General features: G+C 37.1%; 1 protein-coding gene across 2 annotated transcripts in view; it reads right to left on the bottom strand.

Annotated features, from left to right (window-relative positions):
• Nucleotides 1-27,508, bottom strand: part of LOC128734271 (pleckstrin homology domain-containing family G member 5) — a 226,673-nt gene that overhangs the window by 172,009 nt on the left and 27,156 nt on the right. The gene's annotated exons all lie outside the window — the stretch shown is intronic.

The raw sequence follows: 27,508 nt of genomic DNA, 5'->3' as shown, positions 1-27,508 counted from the left end.
ATTGGATAAGTTTTCTTATTTTTTATTTTTAGATAAAACAATGGTCAAAGCATTATCGTCTTCATTGTTTCCACAGAAATGTCATTAAGAACAGAATCTGCCTAGTAGGCCCACCCTTGCAAAGGTTCTGGAGATCATATTTTCGAGGTACTTCAAGAATAAATTAAAACGTAAAGGTAGTATCACAGAGGCATTGGAAGTGATTTGAAAACGATACGCAGACTATAATAAAAGCAAAATGGTGTTTATAAAAGTCTCTTTCATGCCTATTTCCTTAGGCACTTGCTAAATTTACTAGAAAAGCCTTTATTGAGATTAAAAATAAATACAGTGGTTTTCCGATTATATCTACACCTGGTTTAATCTACACCCGATTTAGGTACCCCCGATTTTGTCTACCATTTTGACCCGGTTTTATCTACCTTTTTTTTAAATTGTCGTTTCAACCATGTGGCATAAAAATTTGGAAGATTTCATGAATTTGTGCATAAAAAGGAATATTAATAAGGAAGACTACGTCTTTGTTTACTATACTGGGACTGGGTAGCACTTTGTAAAAACGAAAAATAGAAGTGTAACGTTTGAATGAAATATTTCAAACGCTAATAGCTACTATACTACTGAACGAAACATAACAGTTAATATGTCGTTGGATAGATAAAATGTCCAGCAATTTTATAGTAACATATTAATACCGTCATCCGGGGATACTTGCAACACCGGAGTTACTTGCAACACTTTGGCGCATCGCGCTTTTGACAGCTCTAACGCGTTTGTTTGTTAACATAACCATTTGTACCCAATGCCATTTTAAAGAAGGGATGTTTACCTATTGTTTAGTTAAGTTTAATCCATTACATCATTATTTTGCTTGTTTTTATACAATTGGAAAGTAATTTCACTTTCAGAGTAGGAAAAATGGATGTGCAAAGTTGCGTTACTCCATTGACATGGAATTATTTTTTATTGTTTGGTTCCTGTACACAATAAGTGCATCATATAAGCTAACAAATAGCAACCTTGAGCTTTGTTTATATTTTGAACTTGGAGAAGAAACGATGAATTCGTGTTGTTATTTCCAATATGGCGCGGCTTGCAGTACTTGTAAAAATGAAAATTATCGTAATAGACAGTATGTACAAAGTAAGTTTGCATCTGTACAATGTTATTTCGTTTACCACCATCTCCAGAAAAATTAAAATTGTGAAAAATTTCACGTGCCTTGAAACGGCAATTTGGAGTTCGCCGACATGCTGCCTTTTCACCGAATATCTTTAAAAAAGCGATAGACGAAATTGGGAAACAAAAAACGCCTCCAGTATCTCTTGTTTTATTACAAATACATTCAAAATATCTCAAAATAGTCATTTGCGGTTTGAAATCAGATATAAAATCATAAGAAATGCAAAATCAGAAAAGTGTTGCAAGTAACCCCGTTTACTGGGTAACTTGCAACACCCCTATTTTCGGTTCATTCTGCAGATTCACTTAGTTTATATTTTTTCTCATAATCATAAATCAAAAGTATTCACCACTATACAAATTTTGGCTACTTACACTTGGACCTAAACGCTATACTTCGAAAGTTATACTAAGTCAAAGTTCAAAAGTGTTGCAAGTATCCCCGGATGACGGTAATAATTTTTTATACGCTAAATAGTGAAAATGTGTGTAAAGTTTTAAGGTCGAATTTTCCCATCCATTTCCCTTGTGATCGCCTAGCTTCACAGGCACGGACGACAATTAGATACACCAAAGGATTTGGATCCAAATGATAACCTTTGAGACCACTTTGTAAGCCACACCCCTTTTCCAATCCAATTGGCAACATCGATGGCTATTGACGGCAACACCGACCCCGAAGACAAGCGGAATCAGCGGGCAATGGCCAACGTGAATCCCACACGATGCACTTTACGTTACATTTTGCATTATCCCTATCGCAGATATGCGAAATTGTTCGATAGCTTGCTCAATCAGTGTCGGACAATCATTTAAGCAGCAGCAGCCGATATGGTTTCCTCCACCACCTACACTAGCTTACAAGTAGCAGCGACAGCGCTAGTGACTATAGAATGGTACACTTGGTTCGCCGCCTGCTCATTTATCGCACGATCGCACTGACGGACGGTCAGTATTTATCATCGACGGCTATTGGTGGCGAAACCAACGGCATTTGGCGGCAGCACTGACAGCAATTGGAGGTAAAAACGATGGCATTTTGGCGGCAACACCGGCAATTGGATGCAAATCCAAGGACTTTTGCGGCAATAATGGCAATTCGAGGCATACCCGATCGCATTTTGGCGGCAGTTTCAATGGCAATTAATCGCAAACCAACACTGAAGGCAAATGGAAACGGATCGACTGACGGGCAGCAAATTCAGCAGCAGGCCATTGTGGTCTTAAACAGTTCTTATAAGAACTATAGTAATTGAAGAATGGAAAGATTTTTCTACACTTTCTAAATGGTTAACGTTCCATTTTGCGTTATACCATGGTAAACATGGAAAATGCTTGCTCATTCAGCGTCGGATAATCATTTGAGCAGCAGCAGCAGTCGATCTGGTTTCCCCCAACACCTACACAAGCTTACAAGTAGCAACGGCAGTGCCAGTGACTATAAAATCGCACACTAGGTTCGCCGTCTGCGCATTTATCGCACGATCGCACTGACGGACGGTCAGTATTTTGATAAAACTAATCCATTTCTACTTTACAGTGATTTGGTATTTCCTATCACTCCTGTATTAGCGGGCAACCATCATCCTTGAGTCTAAAGGACCGAATAGCGACATCCATCTATATATTGGCAACAAGTAATTATAGTACTGATTTTTAACAAGTGCTATCAGCTCAAACATAGTTCTTTTCAGGGCCACCAAACAATTTCAAACGGTTTTGCCTTTCTACTATATAAATATATGGTATAAAGGTATAGAAATCACTTGGAAAACCGGAAATGGAAAGAAGGTCCTGCGGGCCAAATGTCATATACCATTCGACTCAGTTTTGGAAACTGAGCATTTTCTGTGTGTGTGTATGTATGTGTGTGTGTGTGTGTGTGTGTGTGTGTGTGTGTGTGTGTGTGTGTGTGTGTGTGTGTGTGTGTGTGTGTGTATGTAACGCTTTCAATCTCACTCACTTTTCTCGGAGATGGCTGGACCGATTTTAATGTTCTTAGTGTCAAATGAAAGGTCTAGGTGTCCCATCGGTCGCTATTGAATTTCATTTTGATCGGACTTTTAGTTCAAAAGTTATGTATAAAAATACGAAAAATATGGGACTTCATTATCTCATAGGTCCCTTAACCGATTTGAACCAAATTGATTGTATATGAAAGAGGAGCCTTACAAACCCTTAACTTTCAAATTTCATGACGATTGGACTTGTAGTTTGAAAGTTACATAAAGAAATGTGAAAAAATAGTATTTAAAACATATTTTTGTAACATATAAGCATCAATTCAATGAAAAACATCACGCATTTTATTATTATTTGAAAATTACTGCTGAGATCTATCAAACGAGACCGAGTTATTTAAAATCGGACGGTTCATTCAAAAGTTATTCAATCTTTAACACTTAAATTTTAACACGTTAAAACGTTTGAAATCAAAACATATCAATCAAATGTTGATTGTATTCAATGTGTGTGATGTATGTGTGTATATATGTATGTATGTATGTATGTATGTATGTATGTATGTATGTATGTATGTATGTATGTATGTATGTATGTATGTATGTATGTATGTATGTATGTATGTATGTATGTATGTATGTATGTATGTATGTATGTATGTATGTATGTATGTATGTATGTATGTATGTATGTATGTATGTATGTATGTATGTATGTATGTATGTATGTATGTATGTATGTATGTATGTATGTATGTATGTATGTATGTATGTATGTATGTATGTATGTATGTATGTATGTATGTATGTATGTATGTATGTATGTATGTATGTATGTATGTATGTATGTATGTATGTATGTATGTATGTATGTATGTATGTATGTATGTATGTATGTATGTATGTATGTATGTATGTATGTATGTATGTATGTATGTATGTATGTATGTATGTATGTATGTATGTATGTATGTATGTATGTATGTATGTATGTATGTATGTATGTATGTATGTATGTATGTATGTATGTATGTATGTATGTATGTATGTATGTATGTATGTATGTATGTATGTATGTATGTATGTATGTATGTATGTATGTGTGTATGTATGTGTGTATGTGATTACAATTTGCAATTTTTAAATTTGCATTGAAATTCAAGAGAAGCGAGAAACATGCAAATTGTCTGAAGTTCTTGAAGCCTCTTAGTGGAATACGAACTCTGAATTCAAGGAAAAGATAAAACTTTTACCGACTAAATTCCACTATTTAATATTTATTCGCGACAGATACGTATACGCTTTGAAATAAGACACTGATGAAGCCTGCACGTCGTAAGCGAACTACGTGTCTGTTGAAAATAAATATTAAATAGTGGAATTTAGTCGGTAAAAGTTTTTTCTTTTCTTTGATTTCAGATTTCAATTGTCATTTTCTTCACTTGTTGTTACTCACAATTGTACAAGAAAAGCAAAAAGCGAAAAAAAGCAGTTAATTTAAGCATGTAGGTATAGTGGTGTATAGGATTAAAAATACTAGTGGGTTGATTTTTCCAAATAAATTTATACAAATTTCAAACAAATTTTGCACATCAATGGATGCTCTTTTCAATCAATAGATACTAGAGCTTAAAAATGTTATAAGAAAAATAGGAAGTAAACGTTGCGCGGTAGTAATTTTGTAAGATTTGTTTTCGTTAGTGACATTTTAAAGGACAGATGTCTTATGTCATGTATCATGTTTTAATAATTAAATCAAAAATGACAAGCACTGGAAATCGTATCGATTATATTTCCCATTCTCAAGCATGTTTGTGGCGCAGCTTTTGCATTATTTTTCGACCTCGTCTTGTTTTCCTAACCCACTAACATTGTAAAAACGATGCGATCAAGCTAATGACTATCTTTTCATGAAATACATTCACAAGAAGCTTAAGTTTTGATTTCCATGCGAAAATAATTATCTGAAGGAGCGCCAGCTAAGAAAAAGTTCAATTTCTCTTTTTCATATCTAATGCTCTATTCAGTTATTTTTTCTGATTCAGATATATTGCACAATTGAAGCCAAGCAAACTAATAGTAAAATTTTGAGATTAATCATTTTGTTCTCGATATCCTTTTTCTTCAAAAGTGAAGTATATAATAATTTTTCTGAACTCTTGTTTTTCAAAGATGCTAACTTTGGTATTAATATCAAAATATCAAAAAATCTGCTATGAACACATTTTCATATTGTCAATTCAAAACAAATTTCGCATGTGGCTCTGAAGCCCGAAAGTTAAGGCCGACCGATTATAAAACTAAATAATCAAGTAACATAAATGACGCTTACAAGTATTTACGCATCCAAGGAAAGAAAATATAATTATTCTACGCAATATGTTGTGAATTTTACTGGTAAATAAGGATCTTGAGGAATACGGAACGGATATTTAAAAATATAGTCAAGTTAATTATAGATGTTCCTGAGCAATTAAATAATGATGATTGTGGCAGTAGAAAGGCTAGGTCACGCCGCTAGGTGGATTAATTCGGGTTTTTTTTCAAAACCACCATTGATTCAATGAAGAATTAAATCAGAATATTTCGCTCTTCTTTTACAAATAAACACTCAAATGCAGTTTGCATTAGTCCTTGATCTACTGAACCCTTAGGGCTGTATACCTTCTAGTTTTTGTAGGAGCTTTAAAAGTCTTAAAATCACTTAAAATATTTAAAACATTCGTTTTTGCCTTTCTGTTATATAAATATATAGTATAAAGGTATAGCAATCACTCGAAAAACCGGAAATGGAAAGAAAGTTTTATGTTTTCGTTATACTTTCCATGGCAAGCTAGTTGTTTACACACAATATCAAAAAAATAGATATGTAACATTTTTAGTTTTTGAGATACTCTTTTTTAAGAAATAAAAATGCGAAAATGCAGTGGACTCGCATGGCGTTTTATTTATAGACGCATTTCATTACAAGTAAAAACAAAAACCCGAATTAATCCACCTAGCGGCGTGACCTAGCCTTTCTACTGCCACAATAATCATTATTTAATTTCTCAGGAGCATCTATAATTAACTTGACTACATTTTTAAATATCCGTTCCGTATTCCTCAAAATCCTTATTTGCCAGAAAAATTCACAACGTATTGCGTAGAATAACTATATTTTCTTTCCTTGGGTGCGTAAATACTTTAAGCGTCATTTATGTTATTTGATGAACACCTTATTTAGTTTTATAATCGGTTGGCCTTAACTTTCGGGTTTCAGAGCCACATACGAAACTTGTTTTGAACTGACAATATGAAATATGTGTTCATAGCAGATTTTTTGATATTTTTTTTTGGGTGGTTTTTTTAATGGTTTTTTGGGGTAGATTTTTTTGATATTTTGATATTAATACCATGCGTTCGAAAGTTAGCATCTTTGAAAAACAAGAGTTCAGAAAAATTATTGTTATACTTCGCTTTTTTCTTAGCTGGCGCTCCTTCAGATAATTATTTTTGCATGAAAATCAAAACTTAAGCTTCTTTTGAATGTACTTTCATGAAAAGATAGTCATTAACTTGATCACATCATTTTTACAATATTAGAGGGTTAGGAAAACAAGATGAGGTCGAAAAATAGTGCAAAAACTGCGCCATAAACATGCTTGATAATGAGAAATATGATCAATATGATTTCCAGTGCTTGTCATTTTTGATTTATTAATAAAATATGATACATGACATAAGACATCTGTCCTTTAAAATGTCACTAACGAAAACAAATCTTACAAAGTTACTACCGTGCAACGTTTACTTCCTATTTTTCATATAACATTTCTAAGCTCTAGTATCTATGGATTGAAAAGAGCATCTATTAATGCGCAAAATTTGTATGAAATTTGTATAAATTTATTTGGAAAAATCAACTCACTAGTATTTTGATCCTATACACCACTATATGTACTTATATACTTAAATTAACTGCTTTTCTCCGCTTTTTGCTTTTCTTGTACAATTGTGAGTAACAGCAAGTGAAGAAAATGACTATTGAAATCTAAAAAAGAAAAGAAAAAACTTTTCGATTGAATCCCACTATTTAATATTTATTTGCGACAGATACGTAGTTCGCCTACGACGTGCAGGCTTCATCAGTGTCTTATTTCAAAGCGTATACGTATCTGTCGCGAATAAATATTAAATAGTGGAATTTACTGGCCATGGATGCATAGTCGACGTAACGACCAGCACCATGATTGTTGAGAAAACGCATTTTTATCGTGAAATAAAGCCATATAATGTTTGCTATAAACTTTTTTATTTATTTATTTATTACAAGTCATCGACTAATTCGTACAGACTGTCCCTACATATTACTTATTCTATGTTTAAAGGTTATTTTACTAATGTTAAAATCATAGCACTCTGAGATATTGTCAAACTCTCTACAGCAAACATTAAACGAATTATTTTGGGCATATTGAGTACGATACACAGGAAGCCGAAGGAAATGAGGCTGGCGAGTAGGCCTTGGAGGCACGTTGATTGGAACACGGCTCAGCAAGTCGGGGCAGTCGATTTTATTGCCAAGAAGGTCGAAAACAAAAAGCCGTTGCAGCAGTGTCCTTCTAGTTGTCAGCGTCGGTAGATGGATAAGCGCGCATCGGTTTTCATAATGCGGTAGACGAACAACGAATAATCTGTCTATTTAGTAGAGTTTATTAATCAAAAGAGGACTGATGGGGTTTCATGATTCATTCCTCATTTATTGTGTTTAAAAAATGCGAACGCCAGTTTATGTGAATAAACAGACTGTTTTTTGAACGATTATTCCCATAACTTGGCGTCAAGCTACAAAAACAAATAGGTTACTATGCTGATTGATTATGCAGGAAATTACGTCAACCATTAGCATTACGTGAAACCAATAGCAGAATAACTCAATTTTCCTAAATTTCTCGAATATTTTCGAACAAACATATGTTGTTTGAGTATTGGGCATGTGAACAACATAGTTAAGAGTGCGTAGGACCGAAAAAGTACATTTTGGTCATTTTGGTTTTTACGTCAACTATGCATCCATGGGCAGTTTAGTAGGTAAAAATTTTTTTTTCTTTTATTTCAGAGTTCGTATTCCACTAAGAGGCTTCAAAAACTTCAGACTATTGACATGTTTCTCACTTTTCTTGAATTTCATTGCAAATTATCATCACATACATACATACATACATACATACATACATACATACATACACACATACATACATACATACATACATACATACATACATACATGCATACATACATACATTACACACATTGAATACAATCAACATTTGATTGATATGTTTTGATTTCACACGTTTTAACGGTTTCATATACGGTGCTTAAGTGTTAAAGTTTGAATAACTTTTGAATGAACCGTCCGATTTTCAATAACTCGGTTTCGTTTGATAGATCTCAGCAGTAATTTTCAAATAATAATAAAATGTGTGATGTTTTTCATTGAATTAATTCTTAAATGTTACAAAAATAGGTTTTAACTACTATTTTTTCACATTTCTTTATGTAACTTTCAAACTACAAGTCCAACCGTCATGAAATTTGGAAGTTAAGGGTTTGTAAGGCTCCTCTTTCATATGCAATCAATTTTGTTCAAATCGGTTAAGGGATCTATGAGTTAATGAAGTCCCATATTTTTCGTATTTTTATACATAACTTTTGAACTAAAAGTCCGATCAGTATGAAATTCAATAGCGACCAATGGGACACGTAGACCTTTCATTTGACACTAAGAACATTAAAATCGGTCCAGCCATCTCCGAGAAAAGTGAGTGAGATTGAAAGCGTTACATACACACACACACACACACACACACACACACACACACACACACACACACACACACACACACACACACACACACACACACACACACACACATACATACACACACACAGAAAATGCTCAGTTTTCGAAACTGAGTCGAATGGTATATAACATTCGGCCCGCAGGACCTTCTTTCCATTTTCGGTTTTCCAAGTGATTTCTATACCTTTATACTATATATTTATATAGTAGAAAGGCAAAACCATGCGTCTCCATTGTATTCTCGACACTTTATGAAAACTTAGAAAACTACACACCATGGAAACATAGAAAGTGAATGTTTTCAATATTTTTGCGTTAATAAAAAAAGTTTGGGGTTTAGTCCAATATTTTTTTCTGAAAAGCTCATTAAAATACTTTACATTTGGTATTAACATAATTTAAATCGGTTCAATGGATCAAAAGCTATGTATTTTTAAAGAAAGAAAGGTGGAAAAAATGGTAACTTTTGGGACCACACTGACTCAGAAAAGAGAACCCTAAGTACCAAATAAAAATACGGATCTAAAATTTACTGCAAAGGAATAAGCACACAAAATTTGAATAAAATCGGAGCAATTTTGCATTTCGATATATGCCTTTTTTTCATAATACTGATGAGTTGACATGCATTATGGCTAATCGTTGATATGAATAAAATGAGCCCTATGCGTAAAACTACGCTGAAATAATACATAATTGAAAAAAATGATTAAAAATAACAATATTTTTTGTTCATATTAATTATTTTGGAGCAGTTTATTTTTCCCCAAATTTGTCTACTTTCCAAATATAACTACCAAAAGCTTTCAGATGGGTAGATAAAATCGGTAAACCTCTGTATTTTTAAATTTCGTTCAGCCTCAATGAACTCTTTTTAGCAGAATCAACTAAAACAATTTGACAAACAAATTCAATTGAAAAGTTTCCATTTATAGATGGAATATTTATTGATTATGAATTTTGAATCAGTATTTGATGTATAACTTTTCTGTGCCATATTAAATTAACCGTGTAGAATGCCTAAAGTAAAGTCCTAAAAACTAAGCGCGCTTTCAAATTATGCTCTTTTCCTTTTAAAAAAAAATTGTAATTTTTCTGCGAAGTAGAAACTATTAATGCTTGACCGCATTTCAAGGTCAAGACTAAAAACACGAGGTTTGGTCTAGAAACTATTGTTGGTTGCATCCGTCACAACTATACAACAATCAGATGATGCAAAATAGTGTCATCTTATGAATACATAATAATAAATGGAATTCATAAAATGGAATCAAATATCAAGATGGTGAAAATAACATGGCGATGGCACGAAACATCACTTTTCTTGAGTTCTTTTTGTTTTAGCTTTCATGACACCCACCATAAATGCATAAGGTTTGGATTAAGCATTTGTGAAGGTAATTTGAAGACTTCATGGTTATTTTTATGCCGATTTGCCATCTGCAAAACCGTTTTTGACAGTTTGAATCGTTACCCAGTAGACGTCAAAGAATTTTGTAAAGTTGTATCTGACGTGTGAAGTTTTCACCAGATTTCGAGGGTCTCGCGGTAACACATTAGAAAGACGAATGTTGAGTATGCTTAGTAGCTCTTTCAATGTGTTGTGCTTGATATTAAAAGTAATTCGGAGTATACCTAGTTAGTAAACGGATATTGTTAACCATTTCGCTATTTCCACAAAGGAAATCCTGTTCATCCATCTCAGCACTACTTACATTCTTCATCACTAAATATGAGAATTGAGTTCATGTTGGTTTCCTAAATTTTCACAAAATGGTTCATTCACAGATTCATTATGATTAGTAACCGTGTTACTCCGTTGAGCAGATTCTTCGTTAGTTTTCAAGTCAAGTAATTCTGCGGTTTCAAGTGATTCAACCGGCGTTGGAATGATACGGAGACTGTCGGCTGGTCGATGTTCGAGAATGAATGAATGTTTTCAATTCATGGGGGATCTTTAAATCACTATTGCGAATCTTCCAGAAGTTCTGCTTTATTTTACGTTTGAAAGCACCACTGGTTTTAATTTTTCTTATTTTCTCTTTTTGGGTATCCACCTTTATTACAAAATCTTCTTAGCTTTCGAATGAAAGTAACAGTAATTGAGCTAGCCAGCATAGTTTTTGTACTAGAGCTAATCTGCCCATAAATGGAAGACAGTCACATATGCAAAAACGTGCAGCGGCGAAAAACGCATTTGAAACTGCTACATTTTTTCTTAAATATTGAGTAAATTTTGGAAACAAATCGTCCAAATCGTCATAATATTACTTGAATGTACATTATAGAATACTTTTACAAGCAATTTGTTCACAAGTGACCTACAATTTGTTCCAAATCTTATAAAAACTACCGAAGTTACTGATATGCGTTTATTTGTGCTTGAATAAGCAAGAATAAACGCATAACAGTCACACTCACAGCATGCCTTGATCCTTGCGTTGCCGGTGAGCCGGTGACTGCCGGTGGAGTATTTTCAAGACCACGTGTCGTTGTTGTTTTGATAATTCACGTGCACGCTTAATTCAACCGTTTCAAATGTCTGTACTGAACTATTTGAAATTTTACGGGAGTAAGGATAACTCTGAAGATAAACTTCCAGTTCCTAGCATTTTCTGCTTTTATTTGTAATTTGTTATCGTGGGGTCGCATAAGGGGTTTTGTTCAACTGAGAAACTGGTCGCTTTCCTGTGTCAGGAACACTCCCAGAACGTGTCCGAGTATGACCAATGTGATCCTGGACATATTATATGACGACAAATGAACTATTTTGAGCTAATTTTGCACTTTCGCGTACTCTGAGATATCACATGTTGTATTTTAGTTCTATTCAGAAACTGATCCCTGTAGGGGTATCCGGAACATTTCCGGATATGTGGTTAGATACGGTCAATGACGTCTTGAACGCTTTATACAACTACCAATGGTCTAGTTTTGCAAATTCGAGTACTTAGAGGTGTCGTATAATGGAATTATTGTGATTCAATGTGGTTCATGTTCCATATATTCCGGAACTTGTTCCGACTATAGCTTCGGAACCGTGTATCCGCTCCAAATTATCTTCAATAGTGTTCTTGTAGGCCATAAAATCTTTCGTTTGGTAGTTGTTGCAGTCAAATCGGTTCAGGAATTTCCAAAATCAAATGCTTATTCATATATTTTCATTACTGTGACTGTTATGCGTTTATTTGTAATATGGGACTGACATAGTTTAATATTTTTTTCAACATTTTGGGAACAAATATAGCTTTTTTGTTTGAAATATTGAAAGAATAGGAAATTTAAAGATGATTCCCAGGTTTATCTCAAAAATGGTGAAAAGTCATATGGGACTGTTATGCGTTTATGGGCAGTAATTTAAGGTAAAACAGAACCGAAAACTAAAAATGTTCAATAACTCTGTAACTATTGAGATTTGACAAATATGCGTAGAAGGACTTTTGTCGTCAAATGTGATCCTCTATCACCCCCTGAAATATTTGCACTAAGCTACCTAACACCCTGTATAAAAGTGAACGTGAGTGTGCTTGTTTGATCCTTGTTTGAAGGTGAAGTTTGATTTCCTCCAAACTTGGCACACATGTTCCGGGCAGTCAACTAGTTCTGTATATTTTTGCAATGCATCGCTCCTATAGAATTATATTTAGCATGACGACTAATTTTACGTCAAACGTTAGTGACAAAACTAATCGTTAACAGCCCTGAACCAAAATTTTCGATTACTCGGAGAGAGAAAATACATTCTCTCCTATGAGCCTAGATTATTATGCACCCACACGAAATCACATATTTTAAGTATTTCAAAATAGTTTACTTTGTGATTGGTAAAATTTCAGTCGGTTTTCTTATATTTACGCGTATGGAATTTACTGTCGTTATTTTCTCAAGCATTGTCTACAATAATGGATTGCGAAAAGAAATCGGTAGAAATTTTATTAATTTTTACGTATAAGCAATTAATATAAAATACGGTCTATTTGTCTAGACGGATGAAAATACACATAGTCCATCGGACGTCAAGCTGACTCAAGCAAAAGCCCGACTTCAAATGAGCCACTTTACGAAGTGATATCATCGTGAGTTCCTCCCGTCTAATATATAGAATAGTCGCCTTTTCATAACTCCTTTCCTTTCCGTATTCCTTTCAACGTTTCGAGGAATAACGAAGATTTAGATTTATGAGATTTTTGGTCCAGCTTTACAGAGTTTCCGGCTGATTTGCAAAATATGAGTCTAAATATTTTCAAGTAGACTTCAGTTGATTATTGATAATAATAATAAGAAAACATAAAACATTTAAAAGTTTTAGTCTAAGGTTTTTGAGAATTTTAATTTTTTTTATTAAATTACCCACAAACCTTTGCTAAATTAACAGTTTATTATCTTATTTAAGAAAATTGAATTACAAAAAAAAATGTTTTCGAAAATTTGACCATGTTTTCAAATATGCAAAACAGCCCTAGATCCCGATAAATTCTATTCATACTGCTATTCAACTAAATATCTTTAAGTTCAAAATCACTTATTTTGCTAACAAGAATATATAACTCATTCTAGTTTACATAAAGAAAAAATTATGTTCAGACATTCTTGTATTAGAAGTAACTATTTTTCTAATTTTGGTTTATTAGTTCAGTCAAACCACCTGCACTAGTGGAATCCATTTCTTAAGATTGTCATGATTTTGAAATGTCTAGTAAAGTTGAAAGCTCAAACAATGTCTTTCCAAAGTAGTCAAGTATGTGTATATATGATTATGACCACATCTCTGGAACAACTCATTCGGTTCTCATACTATTAACTCATGGCCATAAGATCATAAGATATTTTCTCCAAAAACGGCACCATCACCTTGACGAATAAGATTTCTTCTATGAATCCAAAACACCAATTTCACGCTTCAATTCTGTGTTATATTAGTATTCACAAGACGCCGTGGGAACTATGAGAAACTTAAGAGACGGTATTCAAACGGTCGGCCGAAGCAATATAATCAGTTTGGCTTCCTCATTCTTCATTCTGTCTCGCGTCAGCATATTATCATTCACTGGTTCGAACTCGGTAAATCAAAAAAGTTCACTTTTACCCTCACACCGATCCCTACCAATCACTGTCCAATTTTTCCAATCTCCAACCAATGCACTGACTCACTGCAATAAATCCCGCAATGCAATTACGTATCCTTCCTCGTTGCCGTAGGGTAGGTAGGTAGATAGGTAGAATACAGTGGAAAGAATCGCCAGGCCTAGAATGACGCAAGCACTATTTTCCGGACCAAACTTTCCAATCAACTCGAAGAAGCTCCCGGTGCTAGACGTCCGTCGTCGTCGTCGTCAGCGAGAGGGAAAACTGTCAATTAGGTACGATCCATCGACAGCAATCAAAAGAGTCGGGATGTTTGTTGGGGGGCGGTCCGGTGGGTGACAATCGATGGGAACCTTCACTATATAATTAATAACGGCGAAACACGACCGAACTATCCGGACTAGAGTTATGAACGCAAGCGGTTACGGCGGCGGAATGGACTACGAATAAACCGACTCTGGGACCGACAACGGGAAATGCACAAACAAATGCGCTAGATTCAGAACTTTCCTTCTTGTTCGTGTCACACTAGTGCGATTGGAAGAAAGGATCGTCGTATTGTTTGTTGTTTATGAAGCGGTAGTGAATGCTAGTGGCAGATTATGTACGTTGGCTGTGCAGGAAATGGGAGAAACCGGAAGATGGTGGCAGTTGGCTTAGGTAGATGAAGGTGGAGGCGGTAAACGAATGTGTGTGTGCGTGTGTGGGGTTTGTGTGTATCTGATTTGCACTGTCTATGTGTGGATGTGTAATGTTTCGTTGTGCGCGTTGTTTCCCGTTCGGCGTTTCGATATAAACTGAGCCCGCGACTGCTGCTGCCGGGGGAAGTCCTTCAAATGCGAATGTTGTATTCCGACTCGGTCTGGGCTCCCGGTTTGCGGTGACAGCAGCAGCAGCAGTAAAGGACGACCGCTCGGATGTGTTCGTGAAGAAGCCGACTTCGGGAAAATCATATGGCTCGCAATCGCACCGTTTGCTCAATGAAAAGCTCGCTCGGCTTCAATGGTCCAAGAAAAACACAAACAGAGAAGCTTTTACTACACAATTGATGATGAAATTTCACCGAAAGGAAAGCTCAGCTCGTAAATGCAGAAAGGTCGATGTTTCAGGTAACGAACTCTGCCGTGCCGCGGTTATATTGCTGGCGAGGAAAATTACCATACAGATGAACATGGGTAAAAACACAAATTAAAAAGCTTTTATTTGGACAATTTATGTCGCATACAGCGTTGCACGTGAGTTCGTCAGTTAGAAATATGTTTAATCAATACGTGCAGTACTTTTAATTGATAGCGCATTCTTATCTACGCTTGCAGATATGCATTTTTTTATTAATTTGATTAATTTGTCACTAGGTATTAAAGGCTTTGAAATTCTGCGTAATACGATATTGAGTATTTCAAAAACCTCTGTTTTGAAAGTTTCGCCCATCCCAAAACCCAAAAAATATGCAGTTAAGGGGGCATTGTACTCTTTCAATACTAAAAAATTGGATTATTTTATTAATTTATTCGAAAGATTAATATTCTGAGCATATGTGGTTGAAGCCGTTTGGATGAATTCCGAAAATTGACAAAGTAGTATAATAGTAGAAAACAGACACTGAGGAAGCCTGCAAGTCGTAGGCGAAATACGTATCTGTCCTGAATAAAATATACATAGTAGAATTAAATTGGATAAGTTTTCTTCTTTTTTAATTTTAGGTTTCGTATTCTACTAAGACGCTCCAAAACCTTCAGTTAGTATAATATTTCCAAAGATGTATAGGAAATCGAACCAAATGAATTTTTGATACCTTGATCAGATCAAGTGAAACGAGTTTCGATATAAATCTGGCGAATGTGGCATATGAGGCAACACTTCGCATCTCTATATCTCTACATTTTTTTTTGTTTAGCTTATGGTCACTTTAACCAGCTTTGGGTCATTCGTGACTTCTCCGGGTATGGATCTGAACCCGGGTCCTAGGCGTTAGACGCGTGAATGCTAACCACTATGCCGGGACTGACCTTTATATCTCTACATTCTTTGTCGCAAAACCTGTGGTCTTCCTCAATTTTCAAAATTGTCTGTATAAATGCAACTGAACTGGAAACTGAGATAACTCCGCAGCATGTTTCTGTTAATTTAGTCGATCTTAATACATTTCATATAGGGTACGGGAGGGTATTCCCAGTACGCTACTAATTTCGGCATACATTACCTTTTTTGGCTACACTTTCCTAAATAAAACTTTGCCGCTATATAACAATACTGAAACGAATGTAGCACTCATAGGCTTTAATGTGTTATAACTATTTTCATAAAAATGTAAGTAATTTGCTAAATTTTATTCAATAAACATCAAAACCACTGATTTTCCACTAGCACGTAATCAGGCTGAAAAAACCAGCAGCAATCGCTTACGCGTATCCACTCCTTTTAATGATGGTTTGGAAAACACACAATTATGATCACGTTTACTTATTCTAGAAACTAAACACCTGTGAATATGCTATCACAGAACAATTTTACTTTTTATCACGGAAGAACACAAAAATTCCCCTCTGATATAAAAATATAAATCAATTTTCATTCACTAGCCATTAGCAACATTTTGTTATTAATTCCAGCATATGGTGCGTTATTTACACTACTACCAATATGTGAGGCCTGAAACGCCTGAAAAGCTTCTATCGTATTGACATAGCTAATATTTGAGTGACAACCACTTGCTTCTGGTGCTAATGTATATGCACGATTCAATGATACACTAGCGCCAGCAGCAAGCTGTTGTCACTGCAAAACTAATTATCTTCAATGAGCCCGGAATGTAGGCAATAGCGACACGTTATTCATCGGTCTCTCTTTTGATCCGTTTTTTTTCAAAGCATCTAATCCCTATGCTGGCTATTTCGGCCGGCCGGATTTAAAAAACACAGACACCACTATAGAAAATGGGCTCAATTTAGCCGCAGGGACTTGATCATTGCTCGCGGCTATAACTCGAATTCAGTAGCGTTTCATTAAGACCAAAATACACGTCGATAACACGTCTGTAAATAATATTCTATCAACTGCTATAAAAATCTTGTCTCGAATAAATATAGTTTCAAAGTAATTCCTGAATATTGTTCAGGCTACCGCTTACTGGGCTGGAAATACCCTCCCGTACCCCAACTACGAATATGGTTTCAGCCGCTACAAAATAATTTAAACGCATATTTTCTGCGGAAAAAGATGGAACTTCATCTGTCGTCATCAGTATAGTAACGTATGCATACGTTTTCGTCGTACCTCTGCGTTGTATAGTAGGATTTCGAATTTGGCATGCTTCGATTTTGGCATGCCTCGATTTTGGCAACAAAAGTATCTGTTTTTGGCAACACAAAATATTTCCCTTACAAAAATATGCTTAAATATCAGTCAGTTTCCGCATACATGCTTCAAATGATGCAAATATGATGCCCTCAGTGTGTTCATGAAAAAACCGTTTGCTGTTAAAGAATGTTTCGAACAATAATATTTTTATTGCCGTAGGACTACGTCTTACCGCAGGGTGTCAATTACTTATTTGCATCGGACGGATATCTCTTGGCGGACTTCACAAACATAAAATGGTTGCAATCGTTGATTAATGATATTTAGTCAATTTCTAAAGCATTTACATTAAATTTTTTCATGTCGAAAAAGAGTCCCGATTTTGGCACGGTTTCGATTTTGGCAACATAGGCGACTCGCATTTGTTGCCAAATTTGAAATCCTACTGTATTGCATTAACTCAAAATCAATCATTTAGAGTTTCGATAAAGTGATTTTTACCAGCACTGATAGTGATACAATGCTAGATCCGGCCAGAAGATCGTAGTGCGCTCGTGCTGCTTCAACAGCGGATGCAGACGCTTCTGTAGACACTCCTTGAGGCAGATCTGCCCGTTTACAGTCCCGGTAATCACAATCGGCGCACACTGTTTACCTCATGAACAGGTCGCTCGCCAAATCGCGTATTTCTCGATTACCTTTAAAAGATTCTGCTACCTTGTGCTAACTTGTGCTGGGCGGTGAAGAATAGTAACCCGGAAGCTGCCGGAAGTCCTCCTTGTCGTAAGTCTTATCATCCATGATGAGACAATAAGGCTTCGTCAGCATCTGGGTGTACAGTTTTCGGGCCCGCGACTTTCCCACCTGTTTTGCCGTTCGTCATGATTTTGAGCCTTCTGCACTTTGTATGCAGTTCCTCCCGTGTCTTGGCTTTCTGAACGAAAGACTTGGACAGTAGAGATGGTCGGGTATGAAAATTTGAATACTCGAACCCGACCGGTACCCGAAGAAAAATAAATTAAAAACCCGTCCCGACCCGAACCCGCAAGTTTATTTTTTTTGATACCCGAACCTGACCGGAACCAGTCGGGCCCGGGTACCCGACAATCTTTAGTGTTAAATGTGGTCAGTAGAGATACCCGACCCGACCCGTACTCGGCTTCAAAAATTAAAATTAAGAGCCCATACCCGAACCGAACCCGCAAAATATTTCTTTTCGGTTGGGGCGAATCAACCAACGGTTGAAAGCCCCATCAAATAGTAAATAAATAAATAAAAATTTCTTTTCAATACCCGAACTCGACCCGAACCCTGCGGGTTTCAGGAGAGTTTTCCGCTACCCGACCATCTCTATTGGACAGGCTCAACTTTCTGGCTAAATCCCTGACCGAAGCATTGGGGTTCTCCTTAAACGCTTCCACGACGCGCTTGTGATCCTGACTACTAATATAACATCCATTCTGACCGCATTTCTGCTTCCGTTCGATGCTCAGAGTTTCGTAGTAACGTTTAATCACACGACACATGTAAGTGCATAATTGCGAGTTGTTTCCCGATGCCCCGATAGGATAGTTGAGGATTTTCCAGGTGTTTGCGCAAAATCAATACGCGACGTTGCTTTTCGGGTGATGTCATTTTATCCAATTTTCGGATAAAATTCCAAACAGCGATAAAAATACAGTCTAAACAATACACTCTAAACTACTTCTACCGGCGTTGATTTTGACAATTTACTAATTTTCTAATAAACCATAATGTGTCAATAGTAGTCTTTAATTTAAAATTAAACAACCCTTTAAACACTGTTAGTTGGACCGTCGCATGGTGGTTAAAAACTTTGCCGGAGATTCAAAGTATCCACATCATATGGTTTGCGAGATATGATGGGACTTTTGCCGTAAATCTCTTAAAACGGTTTTGTGGCCTTTTTGAACCCAAAACCTACACCCAATGTGTAGCATCCCCTTAATATCTTGTTGTATGAATATGTCAAAAGAAGCAAACTAGTATTTCAATAAACTTCTCCGAAGACACCTAACCACACAAATGTCAGGAAAAGCGAGAAAGAGGTTTTGACCGTCTTTTTCTCAAATGTCCCAATGAGCGCCGTAGCAAGAAAAACTACTATTGATTTTATCAATAAGTCAAGACAAGAAAATGTTTGCTTTCAATTTGGTAATCTTTTTTTCCACACAGGCGGCAAAAAATAGTAAGGGAGAAACGTCAATAGTGAGATAGCTTTTTCCAAAAAATTCTTTGGTGATAGCTACAAACGAGCTCTTCAATCTATTTGAAAGTATCCCTCTTGTTGTCTGAAAAAAAGTTTCAGTCGTTTTGGTTATAAGCTAAACCAGTAACAACCACAAACGTGAAGGTTTACACCTTGTCTCACTGTTAACCAATAGATGGGAAGAGTGAGACAACGAGTATTACATACAGAGACACCTATTTAAAATTATTTTAAATCATATTTTTGGGTAATAAAGAATTGTTTAGAGGACGTGCTGTTTATTGTGTCTATAAAGCATGCATTATTGATGGGTATGATTGAAAATTCCGATTATTTTCACATATACATTCATCTATACCTATAAAGAAGGATTTCTGTCTGTCTGTCTGTCTGTCTGTCTGTCTGTCTGTCTGTCTGTCTGTCTGTCTGTCTGTCTGTCTGTCTGTCTGTCTGTCTGTCTGTCTGTCTGTCTGTCTGTCTGTCTGTCTGTCTGTCTGTCTGTCTGTCTGTCTGTCTGTCTGTCTGTCTGTCTGTCTGTCTGTCTGTCTGTCTGTCTGTCTGTCTGTCTGTCTGTCTGTCTGTCTGTCTGTCTGTCTGTCTGTCTGTCTGTCTGTCTGTCTGTCTGTCTGTCTGTCTGTCTGTCTGTCTGTCTGTCTGTCTGTCTGTCTGTCTGTCTGTCTGTCTGTCTGTCTGTCTGTCTGTCTGTCTGTCTGTCTGTCTGTCTGTCTGTCTGTCTGTCTGTCTGTCTGTCTGTCTGTCTGTCTGTCTGTCTGTCTGTCTGTCTGTCTGTCTGTCTGTCTGTCTGTCTGTCTGTCTGTCTGTCTGTCTGTCTGTCTGTCTGTCTGTCTGTCTGTCTGTCTGTCTGTCTGTCTGTCTGTCTGTCTGTCTGTCTGTCTGTCTGTCTGTCTGTCTGTCTGTCTGTCTGTCTGTCTGTCTGTCTGTCTGTCTGTCTGTCTGTCTGTCTGTCTGTCTGTCTGTCTGTCTGTCTGTCTGTCTGTCTGTCTGTCTGTCTGTCTGTCTGTCTGTCTGTCTGTCTGTCTGTCTGTCTGTCTGTCTGTCTGTCTGTCTGTCTGTCTGTCTGTCTGTCTGTCTGTCTGTCTGTCTGTCTGTCTGTCTGTCTGTCTGTCTGTCTGTCTGTCTGTCTGTCTGTCTGTCTGTCTGTCTGTCTGTCTGTCTGTCTGTCTGTCTGTCTGTCTGTCTGTCTGTCTGTCTGTCTGTCTGTCTGTCTGTCTGTCTGTCTGTCTGTCTGTCTGTCTGTCTGTCTGTCTGTCTGTCTGTCTGTCTGTCTGTCTGTCTGTCTGTCTGTCTGTCTGTCTGTCTGTCTGTCTGTCTGTCTGTCTGTCTGTCTGTCTGTCTGTCTGTCTGTCTGTCTGTCTGTCTGTCTGTCTGTCTGTCTGTCTGTCTGTCTGTCTGTCTGTCTGTCTGTCTGTCTGTCTGTCTGTCTGTCTGTCTGTCTGTCTGTCTGTCTGTCTGTCTGTCTGTCTGTCTGTCTGTCTGTCTGTCTGTCTGTCTGTCTGTCTGTCTGTCTGTCCGTCCGTCCGTCCGTCCGTCCGTCCGTCCGTCCGTCCGTCCGTCCGTCCGTCCGTCCGTCCGTCCGTCCGTATGTTCCTTATAGAATCGAAAACTACGGAACCAATCGGCATGAAAATATGCTCGAAAACTACGGAACCAATCGGCATGAAAATATGCATGTAGAGGTTTTTTGGGGCCAGGAAAGGTTTTAGTGATGGTTAGAAACCCCTCCTCCCACTAAGAGGGGGGGCTCCCATACAAATGAAACACAAATGTCTGCATAACTCGACAACTAATCAAGCAAATAGAACAAAATTTGGCATGTGGGTGTTTTCGGTGACAAGAATTTATTCTATGGTAAATTGAGACCCCTCCCCTCTTTATAAGGGGAATTATAACTCCTCTCCTCTTTAAAAGGGGGTGCTTCCATACAAATTTCCTCATAACTCGAGAATTAATCAAGCAAATGGAACCAAATTTGGCATGTGAAGGTTTTCGAGGGCAAGAATATTTTCTATAGTAAATTAGGACCCCTCCCCACTTTAAGAGGGGGGGCTCCTGTACCAAAGAAACACAATTTTCCTCATAACTCGAGAAGTAATTAAGCAAATGGAACCAAATTTGGCATGTGGGTGATTTTGGAGACAAAATTTTTCTATGATGAATTGGGACCCCTCCCCGTTTTAGAAGGGGGGGATCCTATACACATGAAATACAAATTTCCTCATAGCTGAAGAACTAATCAAGCAAATGGGACATAATTTGGCATGTGAAAGTTTTCGAGGGCAAGAATATTTTCTATGGTGAATAAGGACCCCTCCCCACTTTAAGAGGGGGGGTTCCTATACAAACGAAATACAAATTTCCTCATAACTCGAGAACTAATCAAGCAAATGGAACAAAATTTGGCACGTGGGTATTTTTGGAGACAAAATCTTTTTCTATGATGAATTGAGACCCCCCCCACTTTAGGAAGGGGGGCTCCTATACAAATGAAATGCAAATTTCCTCATAACTCGAGAATTAATCAAGCAAATGTAACCAAATTTGGCATGTGAAAGTTTTCTAGGGCATGAATACTTTCTATGGTGAATTAGAACCCCTCCCCACTTTAAGAGAGGGGGGGGCTCCCATACAAACGAAATACAAATTTCCTCATAACTCGAGAACTAATGAAGCAAATGGTACCAAATTTGACACGTGGGTGTTTTGGAGACAAAATTTTTTTCTATGATGAACTGGGACCCCTCCTCACTTTAGGAGGGGGGGCTCCTATACAAATGAAATACAAATTTCCTCATAACTCGAGAGCTAATCAAGCAAATGAAACCAAATTTGGCATGTGAAAGTTTTCGAGGGCAAGAATATTTTCTATGGTGAACTAGGACCCCTCCCAACTTTAAGAGGGGGGGCTCCTATACAAACGAAATACAAATTTCCTCATAACTCGAGAACTAATCAAGCAAATGGAACCAAATTTGGCATGTCAGATTTTGGAGTCTTGAATTTATTTTACGATAGTTAGAGACTTCTCACCCCTGTGGTAGGGGGATATGGACTCTCATACAAAGAAAACAGAAATTTTTGCGAAACTCAAAAACTAATCGAACTCGAGAAATTCGAGACTCTTCCATAAAACATTAGTCAATACAAGACCACAAAAACTATCTATAGTAACACTAAATCATTCAAGACGAGACGGTCGCGAGTGTTGCCGGTGACCCGCCGTCGGAAGCGCCGCCCACTGGGGGGCTTGCAAAACTCGAGATTGTGACAAAGATCATCCGAGATTCATGATTTATGTACAACACAGGTTAATTTGTGGCAATACGATGTTTGTCGGGTCAGCTAGTAGTAAATAAATAAATAAAAATTTCTTTTCAAAACCCGAACTCGACCCGAACCCTGCGGGTACGGGTGCGGGTTTCAGGAAAGTTTTCCGTTACCCGACCATCTCTATTGGACAGGCTCAACTTTCTGGCTAAATCCCTGACCGAAGCATTGGGGTTCTCCTTAAACGCTTCCACGACGCGCTTGTGATCCTGATTACTAATATAACATCCATTCTGACCGCATTTCTGCTTCCGTTCGATGCTCATAGTTTCGTAGTAACGTTTAACCACACGACGCAGGTAAGTGCATAATTGCGAGTTGTTTCCCGATGCCCCGATAGGATAGTTGAGGATTTTCCAGGTATCCAATTTTCGGATAAAATTCCAAACAGCGATAAAAATACAGTCTAAACAATACACTCTAAACTACTTCTACCGGCGTTGATTTTGACAATTTACTAATTTTCTAATAAACCATAATGTGTCAATAGAAGTCTTTAATTTAAAATTAAACAACCCTTTAAACGCTGTTAGTTGGACCGTCGCATGGTGGTTAAAAACTTTGCCGGAGATTCAAAGTATCCACATCATATGGTTTGCGAGATATGATGGGACTTTTGCCGTAAATCTCTTAAAACGGTTTTGTGGCCTTTTTGAACCCAAAACCTACACCCAATGTGTAGCATCCCCTTAATATCTTATTGTATGAATATGTCAAAAGAAGCAAAATAGTATTTCAATAAACTTCTCCGAAGACACCTAACCACACAAATGTCAGGAAAAGCGAGAAAGAGGTTTTGACCGTCTTTTTCTCAAATGTCCCAATGAGCGCCGTAGCAAGAAAAACTTCTATTGATTTTATCAATAAGTCAAGGCAAGAAAATGTCTGCTTTCAATTTGGTACTCTTTTTTCCATACAGGCGGCAATAAATTTCTAAAACTACATTATGCGATGTAGGTTCACAAACTTCACTTTCCATGAAAATATCATGGATCTTGAATGTTTTATGACGTAGCTATTCTCGTTGACTCACTGTTCCTGTTGTCTCACTGTTGACTACACTCTCCTCCTATGCAATGATAAAATGAAATATGAACGGAAAATGCGATTATTATTAAATTAAAATCAAAAGAATGCAACACCATCGTTGTCTAGCCCATGGTAAAGAGTGTGACGTAAACCGTTCAGAAACTATTAGATAAAGAGACAGCAGATTTGCATTTCCTAATTTGGTTTCACCATGGTTGACACTTGCGAACGTGGCATATACCAGACATTAAATAGCCAAAAAACTGCATTATTTTATCGCTTAATAAATCGTTATTGAAAAATATAACAAAATATCTCATCCAATATCTCGTTTTCATAAAATGATTGGCAATTAATTTCGTTTGGAAAAATAAACTACTCATCATCCGCAAAATCTGGGCTAAATTGTGCAAATGCCTGAATAGCGAGGCCATGTGCCCCAGAGTGATGGTACACAATTCATTTAATATTGCCAACTTTACGAATTCAATTCATCATATTATGCTAACGAAATGATTTCAATCCCGAACGGAGTTACCTGCTAAAGCGGATTTTTCCACTAATGGGAATATCTCGAGGTGAAAACAAAGAAATTTGAATGGAAATTTTTTTCGCTCTTCATCCTTTACCTCTCAAACATAACTAACTGTGTGTACCCGGGGTTCAAGCGGGAACAATGAAGGAATCCCATTTCCTTTGGAGAAGAACAGCAGCAGCAGCAGCAGCAGCGCAGCGGTACGATAAAGTTGAACTCACCTGCTACTACTTCCTCCGGAGTGTTCGGTTTCGGAACGCAAACGCCCTGGTACCACTTAGCCTGGACTGAGTAAATATTTGCCGTCTTTTCGGATAAGGGTTTTTCCCAAATGACAAATGATTCATTTTGTGGGAATTCGCCGGACGTACGAAAAGGATGTAATTTTCCTGGTTGCTGGAAACTTGACACGAAAGTGTCGAACGGAATTCATTGTCCCACCTAGCAATGAAATGGCTAAGGATGACGATTGCATTCGATATGAGTCGGTTTGCACAGGATGCAATGTTTATAAAGTAAGAAAACCATTCGATCGATCCGATGTGGAATGGAAGAGATAGCAATTTCTTTTGCGAACTGTATGTAACCATCACATTTTACAGCTTCGCCTCTGCTCTTCGATGCTAGATATTCTCCTAATGTGGCTCGTTGATGGACTTGGAAATGTTACCTGTGAAATAGAGTAATAAAAATAGTGGATTAAAGGTTTGATTACAATTTAGTAGAAACATGTACATGTTAGGGTTTACACAAAAGTATTACAACCAGCTGGTTTTAATTAAATCACTCTTAGTTTAATGGAGGTTGGCTGAACTCATCAACCGTTTTCGGAACGAAATTGACACAATGATCCAGCATCTCCGGCTTCTTAGCACCGGTATTAATGTTAGAAAAGGAACATTATCATGCAAATCAACCTCTTCATTCACGCTCGAAAATCATCCGGTGGCATCATAAGTTTTTAATGAGCATACCTTCTGCTTTTGTACTGTTTGTAACTGACATCTATAAATAGCTTTACGTCTCGCCGTAAATAGCGAGTGGGTATACAGCTGGCCGGTGTGAAATTTCAACGTGGGGAGAATTTCGAAGCACGTTCAATGTCCTTTAAGATGCCTTTACTTGCCTTACGTTGAGCTACATGGCGGGCTTCTTTTTCGCTGTTTTAAATTTATCTTTGAACTTTGCACAAAGCATAACTTTGAATTACAAATCTCAAAGCAATAAACTGAAAAGAAATTCCAAGTGACAAACTATTTAAAAGATTTAAATTATACAACAAAATTGCGACTACGACTCTGGTTCAAAAGGTTTTATGTAAATTTGAAAATAACATAATATTTAATTTTCTCGGTCATAGCCCAATATGAAGCTATTAGTAACAAAGTAACTGAAGTAACAAAACAAGTGTACACGAAATTTTTTAGAGCCGGTTTTTACGTGCTGTGTTTTTAACAGTTGCTTAAAATAAAGCTAGATAATGCGCCTCCACGGAGCATCTTGTTGCGTAAATATCTTGTAATAGCAAATTATATTAGCGATAATTTTGTAACAGTAAACATTTATTAAATACACAGATGTTAGATACCGGAAGTGGCTTAAAAACAAAGACAGTCGAAAGTGCTGGACTTAAACTTGTAATCGAGAAACGTAGCAAAAATGACAGGATCCATTTTGAATGTCCAACTGAAAAAGCTACAAACTTTTACATTCATGATTTTAACGACTCTATTTTTGGTTCCATGGTGCAAATGTATCGCAGCTGACGTGTCAAGGCAGGCAGCATCTTACCTAGCTCCTACCCAGAATTATTCATCCAGTCAGATCGATATTTCGTGTCGCGCAGCGTAACCTTGATGCATTGTCCTCCGATAACTCGATAAAAGCTGTAGCCATCGGGAGCTAAAACTTTCACGCGATTTTTATTTGCACTTACCGAACAGAAACAACGAAAAATAAAAACGTGTTCAGAGCAACAAATTGCACATCAAAAAGCGGGAGCATATTTTCCCAGCTTTATTGTCGTTGGTTTTTACTGCACACTCTTTTATTTACAACAATGTCTTATCTGTGTTTTTTTTTATTTTTATCCTTTCTAATGCTTATCCTACACATTTATCACTACTACTGGTGGGAAATATGAAATACCTTTTGCATTCATTTTCTTTTTTTCCTGGCATAAAAAAAGAAAATTCTTTAACCTCTGGGCTACCCTTAGCCTGTGTTCTTTCTCGTTTTGTTTGCTTCCTGTGACTGGTATGAAAATAACACAAAACGCCTAGGAAACTTGATCAATATTTAGTTTTCAACTAATCCGTTTCTAAAAATATCCCAACAGGTCCATTCCAGTCCTAAGGTAGCTGCGTGATCCAAGAAGTTACCACTCTTCTGGGAGTAAACTTTTTATTTCCACCATTGGTTCAATAGACTGCCCCGTTTGCAGCCAACGGAGGAGAAAATTCCAAACGTTCCACCACCGCCGGAGTCTAACGTTTTTCGCATGCCTGGCTTGCCACAAAGGACGCAGGTGGAACGCGAGTATATAGGTATCGGTGAAAAAGCTGAAATGTCCATCCGGTGGGTCGTGAAAGCAACATGAAGATAACGCTTGCTGAGTACAGAGTTCAGACTGTGAGATGGAACGGCAGATGCGAGTCATGAACTTGATGGTAAATTTTTGATTACAAAATACATCGTTTTACTACCTTCCTACGGTTTCGTTTCAATTGCACCTACTTGGTGCAACGCTTATACCAGTTTGATAAGAACTATGCACTGACTGATTGACATTCTTAATATTGATGTACATATTTTTAGTCTTTCGATGTCCCACAAAATCCGTCATCCAATACCTTTTTCTTTTGTGTTTTCTATTAAGTTGTCAATAAACTACATATTAGGATTGTTAAAATTTTAGTTTTTCAACTCAGTTCTTTCTAGTGATCGACATCGGACCGGGTAAAGTCCGGAAAGTCCGGTCCGATGTCCGGTCC

This window comes from Sabethes cyaneus, chromosome 2 (assembly GCF_943734655.1).
Source record: "Sabethes cyaneus chromosome 2, idSabCyanKW18_F2, whole genome shotgun sequence".
Lineage (NCBI taxonomy): Eukaryota > Metazoa > Arthropoda > Insecta > Diptera > Culicidae > Sabethes > Sabethes cyaneus.
This window is presented reverse-complemented; position numbering and strand designations above follow the sequence as displayed.